This window comes from Desmodus rotundus, chromosome 11 (genome assembly GCF_022682495.2).
Source record: "Desmodus rotundus isolate HL8 chromosome 11, HLdesRot8A.1, whole genome shotgun sequence".
Classification (NCBI taxonomy): Eukaryota; Metazoa; Chordata; class Mammalia; order Chiroptera; family Phyllostomidae; genus Desmodus; species Desmodus rotundus.
Window position 1 is genome coordinate 19,482,450 of NC_071397.1, and position 18,007 is coordinate 19,500,456.

At 36.6% G+C, this 18,007-nt stretch overlaps 1 protein-coding gene across 1 annotated transcript in view; it reads left to right on the plus strand.

The window, feature by feature from the left end:
* Window positions 1–18,007, plus strand: part of HCRTR2 (hypocretin receptor 2) — an 83,157-nt gene that overhangs the window by 39,039 nt on the left and 26,111 nt on the right. The gene's annotated exons all lie outside the window — the stretch shown is intronic.

Below are 18,007 nucleotides of genomic sequence, written 5' to 3' on the forward strand. Positions count from 1 at the left end.
ATACATTTTTCCAGCTTATTTCTCATTTTTTGAACTACTAGTTAATTTACCTAAATTATTGACACCATATCTGACATTTTGTTAAATTCTCCATTAGCAACTGGAATCCTTCGAGCTCTATCTAAGTGATGCCAAGCAGTGAGGAGATTCGGTTAATTTGTGACAACAGCCCATCTGGTTACCTTGGTGAATAGGCCCTTATTCAACTCTCCTTCATGTCTTCTCTGAATCATGAGCATCCTGTAAGCATGGACTAAAAATACAGCACCACCCATGAAACTTCCAGAAGGGATTTTTATACCAAGAAATGGGACCAATGCCCTGTTTGGTGTTCTTTTATCCTAATTAACTTTTAGAAACAAACTATCCTTGCAAAATCATTGTTAGTTGGCTGGGGTCAGGATGGCTCTTTTTTCTATGTATTTATCATTACTTTTGTTACTTATGTTGATACTGGTTTTTATACTTAACTCTACGTTTGTTACCTATTGATCCTGTATCACTTTAGTACTTTTTATACTATAGTTTTTCAAGTTTCTTATCAGTTGTTTAAATGATGAGATATTTTTTCAGATTTAGAGTTACCTTGTATTCTTTAGTCTCAATTTAGAATTATTTTAAAATACTGTTTTCTTAAATAATTTTGGTTTCTAAATATTAATACTGATGAATGAAAAAGGATTAGAATGTGAAAATTATGGCATACACTATTAGTTTACATTTACATAAGTTTTCTACAACTTCATTACAGAAATGTGCATACAGAAACATGACTTACAAAATGGTGCATAGGGTCAGATATCCCCATAGTTACTTTTTTAGCCTAAATCCCTTAAAAACACACACACACACGTTCTCATTCTCACTCCCAACTGCCTGTGAGTTGAATTATTGACCATAATCCTGAGTAGTGCAGTAGTGTTCCGTCCCAAATGATGAGCCAGAGACATGAGTTGTTGCAAGCATGGGCTCTGTAGCCAAAGTAAATAACTCAGTAAATGCTTCTTGAAAGGTTCTACTACGATATGTTCCAGAACCTGTACAAGCCATAGAGCATAAAAATGTGAGCGCAACTCAGCCACTCCCATTTATTCATTCACCAGTGTTCCTGGAAATGCCAATGCAGTGTATTAGAATCCCATACACATATATTTATATTTTTCAAATGTATAAAAATGATGTTATAATTAACTGTAAATGCATTTAAACATTTCACTATAGTCAAAATGCAATAATTTTTTAGTCAACAGAAACTGAAAGTATAATTCTGTTAAGTATAACTTCTGTTTTGCCTTGTATGAGGGCCTGTGTACTTGAAATGTTTGGTAAGTCCTAATTCATATGCTTATCATTGACAAAAGTGTTTTCATTTGCTCTCCACCACAACAATGAAAGAAATACAGCCTAGGCTGTTTTGTGCTTCTTCCCTAGTAGAGCCTCAGTGTGTAATGGGAGGGGGAACGAGATGGTTTTAAGTTCAAGGACAGGGGGTTATGGAATCCTTGGGAGGTTTATAAGAGCGATAGATATCAAATGTCACCAGTGCATACATCGTTAGAGGGTACTGATCCTCATGCCTTCTCCATTATTCCTGATTTTCTCCTTTCTTATTCTCTTCTTTCTTTTTCTTTTTCCCTCTGTGGCTTCATTGTCTTCATTAAACCTATATTACAATGTAAGATGAATTAAAATGCCCTAAAATAATTTTTATTTGTTGAAGATGAACTTCAAAAGAAAAAATATATACTTATGGCATAAAGAAAATATAAGGGCACCTAAATTCACTGGAATATGTTCAGTGTGCGAACCATACAAGTTGTGGTGTGATGTCAAATCCCAGCAGATTTTTTGTAGTATAAAAGAACTCAAGAAAACAGTGTGTGGGATTACTGAAGTTTTTTTTATTATTATTAAAAATATAACATTCTATTTCAAATGTAATGCATCTATTTTACAAAAGTGATAGAATTTAAATTTTAAAATATGGGTGCTATAAAGCAAGAGAAAAATAGCATAATCTAATAATTATAATTGATGTTTACTGAGTATTTCATTAGATGCCAGGCATTGTCCTGTTACTTGGATTTCATCACTCAGCCCTAACATCATTCTGTGAAGTCGGCACTATTTATATTGAGGTGTTAGAGACAGGGCGGAAGAAAGGTGCAGTGACTAGCCAAGGTTACACACTAGTAATGTCCTGGATACCCACTTAGTTGGCAAATGTTTATTGATTGTTTACTGGGAGTCAGTCATGGAGATAATACACATTACTATAATTAATTTTTACATGAATTCTATGGGGTAGAAATTAATGTCCCCATTGCTATTAGGCTATCAAAACAGGTGTACCAAAGTCATAGAGCTATTACATGTTGGAACCTGAATCGGAGTCCAGTTCTGCCGACTCCAGGCTCTCGCCCCCATTTCTTGAATGTGTGTGTGTTTGTGTGTACGTGTGTGTGCATACCACATAAAATCCCACCCTTATGTTCTGTAATCCAAAAAGCATTAATGTTTTAAGATATGTGTTTGAGTGGGGGACTTGGTAACACATAAAAAGCTCTCTTTTACAATATGCCTAGCCAATCACACAGAACTAGTATTTGACTATTGACTGCCCTTGTGTGTTTCTGCACTAGTTTTCTATCCCCATGAAATCCATGCTCTTCTGAGGACTGGTTCTTCATCATCTCTGGTTTCTCCATGTTGAATCAAGGCAGATGCTCTTGGTTACACTTGATAAGGAAAATGTTGAGGGTATTAAAAATGATGAGTCAATTTCTATTATGAACCAAGAAAGGAGAACAAGGAAAGATAAATGGAATTAAACTAAAAGTGAAATTGTGATTTAGAAGTATAGATAAATATAAATAATGAAGATATGAAAATCCTGGACAGAGAGTTCAGAGAAGATATATGGTCATAACAATTATTACTTATTCAATACACAGCAACTTGACAGAAGACAGGAGGTTATTTGCCTCTGGTTAGAGTCTGAAAGATGATTCAGTAGGTTTGTTTTTGTTCAGGTTTAAGGCACTGTGGCATAAACAGACAGTGAGGGAGGAGTCAGCTAAGACTCAGAACAAACACACAAGTCATGGTTGAAGTAGTACGAGAATTACCAGTCCAGTGGTGAAAACAGAATCACAGCAGAAGGAATATGTGGACTTACAACACGAATAATGAAAGGACCAGGGGAAATAAGTCAAGAAGCATGGGGAAAGAAAAAAAGGTTTGAGATTTGTATGCACAAGTTCAAAGAAGGATGTTAACACCTGGAGAACAATGGATTTTTAGTTCCAATTTGGAAAGAAGAAAGTTTAACAAGCAAAAATCAAAATGTAAAAGTCCAGTACGTGGCCACCCTGAGCACATACATGCGGTTTGTGATGCTGTTTCACAGCATCTTTAGCTTGAAATGTAGATTGAAATGTTAGGACTTTCTTCATCTTATAGTCTGTGACTGTTGAAAAGTCAGGACCATAATATTCATTATGCTCATTTCCTCTCATTGGGACCACAGTGATTTCTTCAGTATGCCACTAGTTCTAATGCCGGTAGACATTTTACGTGAACCAAATGTTTTCCAATAACATGTCCCAGGCTGGTGCAGCAGACAGAGCTGTGGTCTCATCTACCTTCCATTTTTCTGTTGAGCTCTCCTTCAACTTGCTGGATCAAGTGGAAGCAACTTTCTACCACAGGTTCACTTGTATTCTTAAACGTTTTTAGATTGAACAATTCAGTATCTATCTTTTTTCTAAAATGACTTTCTTTAACGTCATAACAACTGGAACCTTTTTAAGGTCTCTCCGTTCCATTTTAAATTTTGTAGTATAGATCTAGATATAATAAACTACTAAAATTTGACCACTGACTATAAACTTAATAAATCCTTTGTTTTCATGGGTGTTATTTGTGCTAATATTTCTAGTAATACTAATAATAACAAAGTACCAAGAAAGACCTTGAGATGAAAGGGTCCTTAGAGCTGCATTACTCAAAGTCTAGTTCATAGACCAATAGCAGTAATTCCCTGATCTAGTAATTCTGAGAATTTCTTCAAAATGTACAACATGAATTAAAGAAGAGTTTATGCATGGATGTAAATAAAATTGATTTAGTAAATGGAAGTAAATTTTAAAATGTATAATATGAATTAATCAAAAGATGAGTTACAGAAATGACATGACTTTTCCTGAATTTATGTCCACAGGTGTGGAGGAATTGAAGAGATGGTATCAGAACACATTTCACCATCACTTAGCATAGTGATGCACAGTGTAATAGCATATATTACTATATAAATTTCCACTTAACATTAATGGATATATGAATACTTGAAAAGAGATTTTTAAAATCCAAACCACAGTACATAGTTTTATATTTTGCACAAAATGAACAATCATATGTTAAAATATGTGTAAGTTATTATTGAAAACTGAAATATTGCCTTGAATAAATACCTGTTGAAAGAATGAATTAATGAATGAGAATCCAGCCAAAAAACTCAACTGTGGGTCAGTAATCTTAATGTCATTGCCCAAGGAAACAATTCAAAGACTTCTCTTCTACTTTATTTCTAGGCAGAGAGACCAAGGGCCCGTTCCTCATATTAGCTCCTGTGCTTTCCTGACATCAGAACCAGCCACTCACCCCTTACCCCAATTTCAGCATATATGCCTAGAATGGTAGAGAACTTACTTCACCTCTGTACAAAGTCTTTTATTGAGGGTTGTGACTCAGTGAGAAAGGTTAGGCAATTTAATATGTCCCATGATTAGCCCAGAATTGCTACTTCCCGTAACACCTATGCCTCTAGGCTCTTTCCCATGCCTCTTCCAGAATAAGGTGCCATATCTCATAAGGTGAGGTATGAGTAAGCACCAAGAAAAAGGCACATTTTTTTACTCTGAGAAAAAGTGGTCCAATCAATATCTTACTTATATTAGTCATCTACACATATTTTAATAACTAAGCAAAAGTACATAAAATTTATAGATAACAATCTCTTATTTTTTAAATAATAAACATAGACTTGGGTATTCTATTAAGGGTAATTTTAATCTCTGACCAGCAAAAATTTCAATATCCATGTTCATTATTTTTTTTAAAGTTAATGGAACAAAATTAGACCTGTGGAACAAAATTAGACCAATGGAGCAAATATTGTTTTTTAAGAAGAGAAGCAAGAATAAAATATCTTTATAAAATTATACAGTGATCTTTCCTTGTTTGCTTTAATGGAGAACAGAATTAAGAGGAACACCTACTTTTATAACTGAAAGTGTCAGGGTTGTTGGTTTCTAATTTAAACTATGGTACTTGCAGTGTTTAAAGGGAAGGAAGCAAAGATTTACAAAAGCAATTGTTCTTAAACTAAAAAATGGTCTATTTTGTGTCTTTTCAAATTAGAAATGTATGACTAATATGGCAGATTCAGTTATTATAAAGTATTATTTAACCAAAAAATATGAAAAGAAAAGAATAAACAGCGATGAACTCAGCCATTAAAGGGAACAGGTTGTCAAGACAATGGTGAAGTGACAAATTAGAGAAAAGCTAACATGGGCTATTTGACAAGCCCTCCTTTTAATACCTGCCCTCTCATACATTTTGTTGTTGTTGCTCTAAATTTCAGTACAGCACTGCACGTTTCCTGATGTACGTTACTTAAGTACATCATATTTTAAATGTCCAGATCAAAACTCACAATCTTCTCACCTCCACCCGGCTCCTCCTCCTATGATTAATTTCTCCATCGCTGTTAATTGTCCAGCATCTCCATGGAACAGATGTGTCCTGCCCCATTTTCCTAAACACAAGTTTGTATATCAAATTATTTTCTTTTTTTATTTCCGAGATCTATTCTAACAGAAACATTTGGACTCAGCATATAATTAAAAGCTTAACAATACTAATAGTTGCTTCAGAAAGCGTCCCCTCTTTGTCAATGTGCAACCATTTACATTCATTTGCATGTAATTCACTTTCATACCCATTCACTGGGGTATGAATATTAGTCAAATGGGCAATTAATTAATACAATCTTTACATATTCACTTATTAAAATGCACCATGCAATTCCTATTTCCTTGGGAGTTCTCACTGAATCCATGGGATGTGAATTTTGAACAGCTGTCGCCATTTATGCCATTGCTCTTGTTGTCCAGAAGAGCCAGGTGGACATTCATTTTTTCTTTTCTCCTTGCATAGAGTTGAAATTTAAAGATCTCATTTTCTCTGATGTGCCATCTAAAAGGATGTTACCTTACCTTACTCAGTGTGAGCCCTAAAACTATGAAATGTTTATCGATCACTGATTGCAAATCAAATTTTAGTTATCAAATAGAGATCAGAATCTTTAGTGAAATTTTAAAAATAGCCAATGCTAGATGTCTTTGTTTCTGGATGGCAAAGATAACTTGTGGAGAATTTTATTAAGTTTCACTCTGTTGAAAAATATAATTTTGAGTGGATTCATGTTGCAAGCTCTGTATCAAATACTTTTATATTCATCAAAACAATCTGTGGACACAGGTACAGGTATCTTAATCTGATATATGTTGAAACTGAAGCACAGGGAGATTAAGTAACTTTCCCAATGCTAAAGGATATTGAAGCTGGAATTTTAAGTAGGTTTTTAAACCCCAAAATAGCCTTGGCTGGCGAAGCTTAGTGGATTGAGTACAGGCCTCTGAACCAAAGGGTTGCCGGTTCGATACTCAGTCAAGGGCACATCCCTGGGTTGCAGGCCAGGTCCCCAGTAGGAGACATATGAGAGGCAACCACACATTGATGCTTCTTTCCCTCTCTTTCTCCTTCCCTTCCCCTCTGTCTAAAAATAAATAAATAAAATCTTTAAAAAAATAAACTCCAAAATATATTATCTTTACCTTTTGTTTGAAGAGAATATTTATAATACAAGTGGCATGATCATTTAAAAACCAGGCTTTCTTTTTTTTCTCTCAGAAAACAATATTTTTATAGCTCTCCAGACTTTTAGCAGTGATTTGAAGAATTGAGTGTTTTATGACCTAAGAATAGTGCGATATAGCCACATGGGAGACAAAGGTTCATTTTTTAAAATTAACTAGCCAGTTTTTTAAAAAAGGGTTATTTACACTATTATCAAACATGCTTTCAATGTCATAATCCTGGGCAGGCTAAAATTAGTAATATTTGGGAAAGATATAAATAATTTTTCCTTCTACTTATTCAGTTACTGCAACTATATTCAGAGGTAGGAAGTGAAATATGATTTAAAATTATTTAGTAAAGTTAAGCAAGTAGCAGATTCACTTATGTCCATTAAACATAAATTACTCTAAAATAGAAATCAAAATGGTTAGTAGCAGAGATTGAAGTTTTCATAATTACACTGTACCTATGCCCCAGCAGAAAGGTCTCCCTTCAGTCCTTAGCATAGGTGCAAACACGTTTAACATGGTCCGTTCTGTTTTCTGGAAAGTCATTCCATTGTTTCCAGTCTTTACTCAGGACACTTTTAGACATAAACTGTATCAGGGATGTATGTCAACAGACTGACAAAGGGCCACAGTGGAAGTAAGTTCTACAATTTGCATATATTGAATTTTTCTTTTTCAAGGTTAAATAGTCATGATAAATTCTCTAATGTAAAAAACAAAATCTGAATCATGAAAATTTTATGCAATCAAGCAATCCCTTAGCAAACATTTATTGTAGATCTACTGTGTTCAGAATAGAGGCCCTGCATGTAGAAAATAAAAATGGTAAAATATAAGTTCTTTAAAAATGACACAAGTTTAGGAAAAATAAACTATATTAAGTGATAAAAAATAAAAATTGACAAACTATGGTAGGAAGAAGGGAGGCAAATGGCTGGAACAATTTGAAGGCTACCAAGTATTAAAACAAGAACAGATTTAAGTCAGGAAACCGTCATGTTAATTTTAAAGGAAATTATATCTACAGTAGCCATCAACATGCTCATACAAATTTTAATAAGATTCTTTAAAATAACAAATGCCCTGAAGGGCAATGTTCTCTTTTATTTCCAAATAGCCAATAAACATAAAAATGTTAAACTTGAATCTAACATGAAAAAGACGGACAGTACCTAGTGTTGGCAAAAATATAGTGACTGAGATACTTACGTTCGCTTGGGAGAGTAAAACCTGAGATTGCAACGCCAGTTTGGAACTCTCTGGCAGCCATGTAGTAATGTGGTCACGTACACCCTCTGCGATAGCAGTTTCACTCTTAGACATATAATGAACAGAAACCCATATGTATGCCTGTCAAAAAGCAGAGACAAGAATGTTAACTACAGCCTTGCTTATGATAGTCCTGAACTGCAGCCAGCTGAAATGCCCATCAGTGGTAGAGTAGATACATGGTAATATGATCATACACTGAAATACTATCCAGCAGTGAAAATTATAGAACTGTATCTGGATCTCAGGCAGGAAGAGAAACAGAAGTCAGATGTCACGGGGAGCATACATTGCTGTGCGTGTTCATTAGTGCAAAGGGGCCAGGGATGAGGCTGACCATGTGTCTGTACAGCTCTGAGTACAGCACAGAGATCCAAAAGCGATTCTGAGAGGCTGCACTGCGGACAAGCTCCTTTGGTAACTTAACCTATAAAGAGTAAAAAGACATGGGGAGCCAGGAAGTTGTATTCGTCTACAAACAAATTCCACGGAAGTGAAATTACAGCTACTAGATGTAGCCATCAATGGAACTGCAGATTCTAAGACCGTGGAGCCTTCCACCCCCCTAAACTTCCCCACAGACAGCCGTAACTAGGGATGCCTATTAGTAACAGCGCTGTTTTGGTCTTTGACAGCTCCTTCCGTGCAGAACAGCCTTGGTGCCCAAGAGGGAGAGCTCCTCCCTCCGAGGAACCACGACACACAGACAGGCGAACAGTCACTCCCAGTCTCCCACTCCCCTCGCCATGTTGTTCCTCTCTGAAGAATTTTTTGGACTTGATTTCTATAATTATCTTCTTTGAATTTTATTTTTCCATGCACAGTTTCTCCCGGCCCATCTGTGTGTGTGAAGATACTGTTTTTGTAAACCCCTTTCCAGATGAATTGTTAATTGTGGAGTCTTCATTATTCCCCCCACTGCCTCACCGATGTCAATGCCACGGTAACATCAGCTAGGCTCTAGGAGCATTCCTGCCCGCGGTAATGTAATGAGCAGGTGCTGATGAAAACATATCTGTCGAATCATAGACTTCTATGTTTTCTCGAGGAAACAAAAACTGAAATGCATTCTAGACATGTTGCTGTATGTGCATATATAGCAACTTTCTTAAAAAGTTCTCTTTCCGTTAACATTCGATAACCTTTTGGGTGGTGCATTTCACACTGCAGATGTGGTTCTTGGCAGTGTCGTATCTGTCAGACTTGTAAAAAAAAAAAGTCGTGGCACATTCGCCTGCTGTTCTTCTGAGTACAGACAGAGAGATGTATAGACACCCTGCCAAGGCGTGGAGGTGGAGAATGGGAGACGGAGCTTGGCGTGTTGGCATGTTGGCCCAGGAAGAGAAGGCTGCAGCACTAAAAATAGGAAGGAGGGCGATGCCAGAATGGTGGGGTGCAAAGAAGGTGAGAAGAAGAGGAAAAACACCTTAGGATTTCATGCAGCATTTGTAATACCTTTTTAGGACTAGTAGTCAACTTCCCCGCTTCTTCAACCTGTATTTGGAAGTGATTCTGCGGGACTTCATCGGTGCGTGCTTTCTTACGGGAGATATGTATAAGCTCTTTTCCATAGGTATTCAATTGTTGTATTTGTGGGTTTACATTTAAAAAAACTATTTTATTTCACCTTAACTCAGTCATTTGTATTTAATTGAGACAATGGTGCCCATTTTATCATTTTTAAAAATTATATTTGGTCTAGAAAATCACACTTGGAAAATATATTCATTTATACATTATAAAGAATAGTAAGTTACTTTGATGTTAAGAACTCATCCCTGACAGGACAGGGCGAGCAGTTTTAAAGGCCTTCACTGACACTTTGTGGCAAAGGGTGGAACTACAGTATTTTTCTAAAGATGTTTCCTGACATGTTTGTTTATCATTTTATATGAGTGTAATATAACAAATAACAAAGAACTTTCTTACAAATCCATATGCATTTATTTGCAAATTAAATTTTTTAAAGTGCACAATCTTTTACTAGCATATCTTAAATATAGTATCAAACCTAATATAAATATTTTGATTTTATAAATAATTAAAATTGAATATAAAAATCATGTATATATGATTTTTATACATGATTTTCTATAACACAGCCATTAATATTTTGGAATACAGTATGTTTTAATAATTGTGTTTTCTTTAACTATTTTAGTGGTTTGTGAATTTTAAAACTTCATAAAATCAGTAATTAAGGTTGCTCCCAGGCATTAACATTTTGTGTTGAAAATTATTGAGGGACATTATTATGTTTCAAAACTTTAGTCTCCATTTTATAGCCTCCTTCTGCATTGAAATTGATTTTTTAATTGTAATAAAATATACATAACTTAAAATTTATCATTTTAGCAAGTTTTAAGTGTACAGTTCAGTGGCATTAAGGACATTCACCTTGTTGGACAGCCATCAACACTATACACCTGCAGAACATTTTTCATCTTATAAAACGGAAACTCTGATTTCTTTAAAAAATAAGCCCCTATTCTCCTCTCCTCCAAGTTCCTGGCAACCGCCATTCCACTTTGTATCTTAATGGATTTGACTGAGTGCTTAACATAAGTAGAATCATACCATCATCATCCTTTTGTGTCTGGCTTATTTTCACTTGGTATAACATCTATACCTTATTTTAATGTCACAGAAATTAAATAAACTTGAAAATCCTTAAAATAAAATTGATATGTTTAATACATCTTTTCAAGATGCTCAGTAACAAACAGTATACCATGCACAATTACCTCTTGATATTGTAAAATCAATTATTACTTGACATTTCAAGATATAAGTATATGGTTAGTAAGAGATGCAATCTCACCTGTGCAGTTTACATGTTTTTAACTAAGTCATACCACCAACAGACTAACAGTATGTCACCTTATATAGTGTTAGATTAAAATTTTCCAAGTACTAGTATCAATTTGCAATAGAAAGTAACTTTTTCCTTACGTGGGTCTGATAGATATTAAAGTAAAAAAACAGTTTAAGTGCAGAGTAAAATGACAGAGGTATTTTTAAACTAATATTTCCTTTCCCCCTTTGAAAGTCAGTTAAACCTTTTGCCCATAGCTAAGGAAAATAGCTAAGGTTATTTCTAAACACATCACGAGCTGCAGGCATTCCCATACATCCTGAGCCACCTTTCCATCTGTCAGTCCTGAGGAGAAAAGACAGGAGATATAGATCTTCAGATTCTTACAGGAGAGAAGGTAAACCAAATGAGGGTGAGAAAGGATAAACAGATTTTAACCTTCTTGGCACCTCTGAATCACAAAAATCTGTTTCATTGAAGTGTGTTAGAGCTGGAGTTTCACTGACTCCATCCTCACCTTCAGTTTTGTCCTTTTACCCTTACGCTCCCAACTATTCCCCCCTTGTTCCTGGTCAATGAGGGCAGACTTTTAAGTGCAAACTCACTACAAATGGACTTAAATATTGGTGGGTCATGATCATTCAGAAAACTGATTTCAGAAGTAGTCTTGGGACCTGCGAAAGCTCATCAGAATGTAGTGTATGAAGAAATTGATCCAAGAGAATAACTGACAAGCAACTAAGTTTTCTGTCATTTGTCAGGCTTTACTCAAAGACCAACAAAGGAAATCAAGGCTTTATTCAGCCAGTGTGGCTTTTCTCTCCTTTTAAAGAAGCTCATGGGGAAGTGTACCATACCAATGGCAGCATGCATTATAAGTTTATGAACAAGTCAATGCCATGAATATTTATTCATTGCAAAGTATAATCTAGGCAGTGTTTGTGTTGGGGGAAAAGTCACTGAAACCGAGAGAGTAAAAGAAAGAGAAGCACCAGCTCAAAATGATAATGAGCTTTTGTTCCAGTAGGAAAATATGAAAAAATAAACAAATACCCATATAATTCATTATAATGTTAGATCATGATTCCTGACGAGAAAAGATACAACATGCAATAGGTTTCTAAAGAAGAAAGCTGCCATATTGTGTTAGGCTAATTGAGAGATTTTGTGAAACAACCTTTTTTACTTGTTTGGTTTTGGATGGTTTTGGTAGGATTTCATTCATTGAAAAGAGGGTTGAAGTGGATATGATCATATACAAACAAAGCAATAACATTTGCAATGTCCTTGGCATAGAATATGTTTAGACCAAGTGAGATATGAAGCTTCTGTTGTCGCTCTGAGTGATTTATGGGCAGCACTGCAAGAGGTGGGGGCAAGCTCAATGAGAACTTAATGGTGGAATGGCTCTGTTTTTTTTTTAACCCAATGAAGATGAAAAGGAGAGCTCTTATGGAAATAAGTAAGTTACTGCACCTGGATTGAATGCTCTCAAGGGATAAATGGATAGGAATACAGATAGTCAGGGTGCAAGGTGAACTATCAGATTATTGCAGTCTCTGGCTAATAATTACCAAAATGTGACTGGATATTTGCAGTAAAAATAGAAGGAAAATTACACAGGCAAGAGATTTCAAACATAGGCAATGGGAGAAAAACAAAGGATATTAAACTCCAGAGAAATATAAAGTCCAAGCTGAACATTTTGGAAAAGATGGTGAATTTATCATTGCATACAGTTCATGTGCTATCAAGAGAAGGCCGTGATAACCTTGTACCTTTAAAACTTTGAATGGGTGGATGAATGAACCAATGGATTTTTGTATTCCATGTCTGTGTTCAGCACAAATATAGAATATATGTACTTGAAGACCTGTGTATAGTTCTCAATAGCTCACTTTGAGATATCTACTGGTAATACACAGAATTTTCACAATAAAAAGACTGAGGTGACAAGAGGGAGAGTCCTGCTATTATATATGAAGGGTGTGGTGAGATTTAGCCCAGAGAAGCAATGTCATGGGAAATAGGCATGGCCAAAGCCTTTAATATTTAAATGTATGAAATGTAAAGACCGTACTTAAAAAATATGTTAAAGTGGCACCATATAATTATCTAACACAAAGTTCCAATTCAATTTTCTTCAAGTGTGCAATGTTCTTTATAGATTTTTTTCATTTTTCTCCCCAAGATTCAAAAGTAAAGAAACATCTGCACAGAAAACCAATTTTTAGTAATTGTACACATAAACAATCTCAAAAAGTATGACCTGGCTATTAGGGAAGCTAACACCATCGCAGGCTGCCTTGGTAGAGAGATATTGACCCGAGCAATCATCCTGTTCCTTGCTGCCCTGGTTAGATCGCACTTGGAAACATGCGTGCAGTTACAGACAGCTCACTTTGAACCATTACTGATAATCTTGAGTAAGTTCATGATAAAGCTATCAGGATGGTGTAGACGCAAAACCTGTAGTTGAGCAGGATACTTTGGGAGATGTTTAGCCTGGGTAAGCAAAGCCTTGAGCTATGGTCATAGGCATGATCTTTAATCAAATATGAATGACTACTGTTGTGGGTTGAATTGTATCCCTACAAAAAAATAAGATGATGTTGTAACCCCCAGGACCTCAGAATGTATCCTTATTTGGAAATAGGGTCATTGCAAATATAATTAGTTAAGATGAAGTCATACCGAAGTAGGTTAGACTGCTAATCCAGGGTGGCTATGTGAAGATAGAAACACAGAGTTTGCAAGCCAAGGAATACCAAAGATTGCTGGCAAACCACCAGAAGCTAGGAATAGGCAAGTAAGGACATCCCTACAGGCTCCAGAGGGCAGGGACACTCCTGCTGGGCTAGGAGAACAGAGCACCAAGCTGCAGAGAATTATCCCTAAACTTGAAAACTAATGGGACTTGCCCTACTGAGTTGCAGACTTGCTTTAGACAAGTGACCCCTTTTTCCTTCCAGTTGCTCACTTTTAGGATGGGAACATATTCTCTATGCTTGTCCCACTGCTGTATTTTGAAGAGAGAGAACTTATTTTCTAGTTGTCACTGGACCACAGGTCCCTGGGAGGGACCATACCCCAAATCTTACCTATTCCTGACTTGGGTAATATTTAAATGAAATTTTGGATTTGGAGTTGATATTGAAATGGGTTAAGAATTTTGGGATTATATTTTGCATCCTTGTTTGTTTTGTTAATTAGGTTCCAGTTAAAGGTGAGATCATAATGGTATTTGTCTTTCACCACCTGGCTTATTCACTTAGCATAATACTCTATAGTTCCATCCATGCTCTTGCAAAGAGTAGGAGCTCCTTCTTTCTTCCTTCTGTGTAGTATTCCATTGTGTAAATGTACCACAGTTTTTTTATCCATTCATTTACTGATGTGCACTTAGGTTGCTTCCAGCACTTGGCTATTGTAAATTGTGCTGTTATGAACATTGGGGTGCATAGGTTCTTTTGAATTGATGTTTCAGGGTTCTTAGGATGTAATCCCAGCAGTGGAACTGCTGGGTCAAAAGACAGTTCCATTTTTAGTTTTTTGAGGAGATTTCATACTGTTTCCCACAGTGGCTGCAGCAGTCTGCATTCCCACCAACAGTATAATTGGGTTCCTTTTTGTCCACAACCACAGACAAGGAAATAAAGAACAAACTAACAGTAACCAGAGGGGAGGGGCAAGGGGGATAACAGGGGAAAGAAGGGGAAGGGTCGTTAAGGAACATGTATGAAGGACCCATGGACAAAGCCAACCACGAGAAGGATTGAGGGTGGGGTGGGTGAAAGTGGTGGTGGGAAAATGGAGACAACTGTACTTGAACAATAATAAGGGGGGGAAAGGAAAAAAGAAATAAAATTGAAAAAAAAAAGAATTTGGGGATTATTCAGATGAAATGAATGTATTTTGCATATGGAAAAAAACCAAATTTTTAGGAAGCAAAGGACAGACAATTATGAGTTAACCTGTGTCCTCCTCAAAAAAGATGTTGAAGTGCTAACACTCCATACCTAAGAATGTGACTTTATTTGGAAATAAAGTCATTGCAGATTAATTCACAAACATGATACTATGCTAGAGCAGAGTGGGCCCCTAATCCAATAGGGTTGCTGTCCTTATAAGAAGACAGCCATGTGAGGCTGGAGACACAGAAGAAGGTCACATGGTAATGAAGGTAGAGTTTGGAGTTACTTGCATGCCAAGGAATGCAAAAGATTGCCAGCAAACCACTGGAGCAGGGGCGTCAAACTCATTTTCACCGGGGGCCGCATCAGCCTTGCGGTTGCCTTCAAAGGGCCCAATGTAACTTTAGGACTATATAAATGTAACTACTCCTTAACAGTTAAACGAGAGCTCAGCGCTGGCCCCCAGGTAGAAACAAGGGGCCGGGCGGGATAAAACAAGGCGGAGGGCTGGATTTGGCCTGAGGGCTTTGTGTTTGCCACCTGTGCACCAGAGGCCAGGAAAGAGTCAGAGAACAATTTTTCTATAGGATTCTGAGGGAGGGAGCATGGTCCTATTGACTCCTTGATTTTGGACTTCTAGCTTCCAGAGCGGTGAGACAATAATTTTTTGTTGTTTTAAAAGGCCCAATTTGTTGTGTTCTGTTACAGCAGCTCTAGGAAACTAATACAGGTATAATGTAGAAAAAATGATAAGGTTTATTCCTTTGGTTCCTGGAACAATTCTAAAAGAACATGAGCAGAAAGAAAAGGAAAGCAGACATCACCTCAACATAAACAAGAACTTGCTAGTAGTTAAAGGCATGGCAAAATGAAGTCAAGGTCTTTATCAAGTCACGAATTCTCTGCTGTTAAAAATGTTCAAGCGGGGTAGAATGGTGCTGAGGTGATCTGTGCATCAAATGGCAAGTTAGACTGAGTGATCTTCAACTCTGAAATTCCAGCAAAAGTTCCTGTCAAGTCAATGCTGGCAGCTTCCTTTCATCTCCTATTTCAACAAAGAGCATAATATAAAGGCATAGCACGGTGCGTAAGATATAAACCTAAACTCTACCCCTTAACTAGCTATTTGTGCTTGCGTAGGTTCCATAACCTCTCTAGCCTTCATCTCCCACATGTAAATAGGAATATTAATAGTTATCATGTCATGAACTAGTTAATAACTTAAATTACTTAGCACAGTGCATGGCAGATAGTAAGTAGTATGAAAGGGTCGGTTGAAAAAAATACGTGCTTCCGTGTTGGTTGAACAGAATACATTGACACTGCCTTTCTATCACTGCCACTTCTCATCTCCAAGCGAGGAAAATTAGGAGACAAACTAGAACTGCTTTTATTTTTCAGTCTTGTTTTTTGTTTTTTTAGTTTTGAAACTGTACCATTTGGACCATTTTTTGACCAAGTATCAGAAGTATGATGCTTTTGTCAGTTTTCATGTAACAATCCATGATGTGCTGGTCGCTGGCTGGGGCTTGTGCAGGAGAGTGTGTGTGTCAGGTGTTGCCAGGAAACAAATCATCCTGCAGCATCGTTTTCAGATAATAAAAACTACAGTTCATCCTCATAAAGCTCACCTGAGTTTTCGGGTCCCAGGGTGCTAGAGTTACATATAGGTGTGAAGTTTCTCAAAATTAAATTCTCAGACATTCAGGTATTTTATTAAGTTAGCATCTGTTGGTGACTGAAGGGTACTTTCAGCTTCAGCACCTAGTAAAAGCATTTTTAGTGTATGCAACTCTTCACAAATGAAACATAATTTTCAAAAAGATATCCTCATTCAATGACTTACATTTAACAAAATGTGCTTTTAGCTCTTCGCTATACAAGGTTACTAATCACTGCATCATTTGGGTGTGTGGGAGACAGCTCTGGCAGGTTAATGATACCCCAGGCAAATTCACAGGTCCTTTCAATGAAGCAAACCATCAACGTATGTGGTAGCAGTGCTTGCGCCCATATAATTCTGAAGCCAGTGATTATGTAACCTTCAGGCACACCAGACAAAGGGAGGGAACAGAATCAAGGACAGAGTGTTCCTTCCATACAGAGAAACTCAGTGAGATAGCACAGCTCTTAAACATAAGGATATACTGAAAGGCAGTAGGGAAGAGTCAGCTGTGGAAGCATTGGAACGTATGTTTGATTTAAGGTGATGTTTGGAGGCCATCAAGAGTAATAGAAGGGAGGATTGAATTTCTAGAATATACATGTGCTTTGTGATAGGTCTTTTATGTTCACAAAAGAAGGCAACCAGTGTGGGGAAAAACGAGCTCTTCTCTTGGTGTTTAATCCCACTTGTCCTTCGACAAGTTCCATGAATTCCCTGTGTCTCCATTGCCTCGTGCTGGTAACGATGTCTTCCGTTGGGATTGCTCTCCAGATTAAATGACCTAAGTATATGAACCATCTAGCTCAGTATTTGGCAATAATGGGAGCTGACTAATTGTGGGCTTTTGTCTTTTAAGCCTCTTCATCTTTTCACATTTCCAATGCAGAGTTTGAGATCAAATAAGGGTAAATGGCACAGAGGAAGCAAACACTACAGTTCACTGAAAATAGCTACCTCCTAATTCATCTCAATTCGGTAAATATTTCTTGATTATCTACCACATGTTGAGCACTGAGAAAACAAAAAGAAGAGTCAAAATTGTTGTTTGACTTCTGGGAATCACAATTCAAAGTCAAGTGAAAGTAAACAGCCTTATGATCCATTGAGAAATGTCTTACTAGGTAAATGAACTGATTAAAATATATGCTTAAAAGCATATATTCAGCATTCATCCAGATTGACCAATTCAGTGAAAACACAGCATGACCTTAAATTACCTTTCCCTTTCAATATTTATGGGTGGACTTTACAGCAGAATTAATTAGCTTGATAGTGTTTCCTCGTTAGTGCCCATTGTTTTTGTTTATTTGGTTGGTTGGTGTACTGCCTTATTCTGCATGGGCTCCTATAACAGAATACCATAACCTGGTTGGCTTACAAACAGCAGAATTTTATTTTTCAAAGTTCT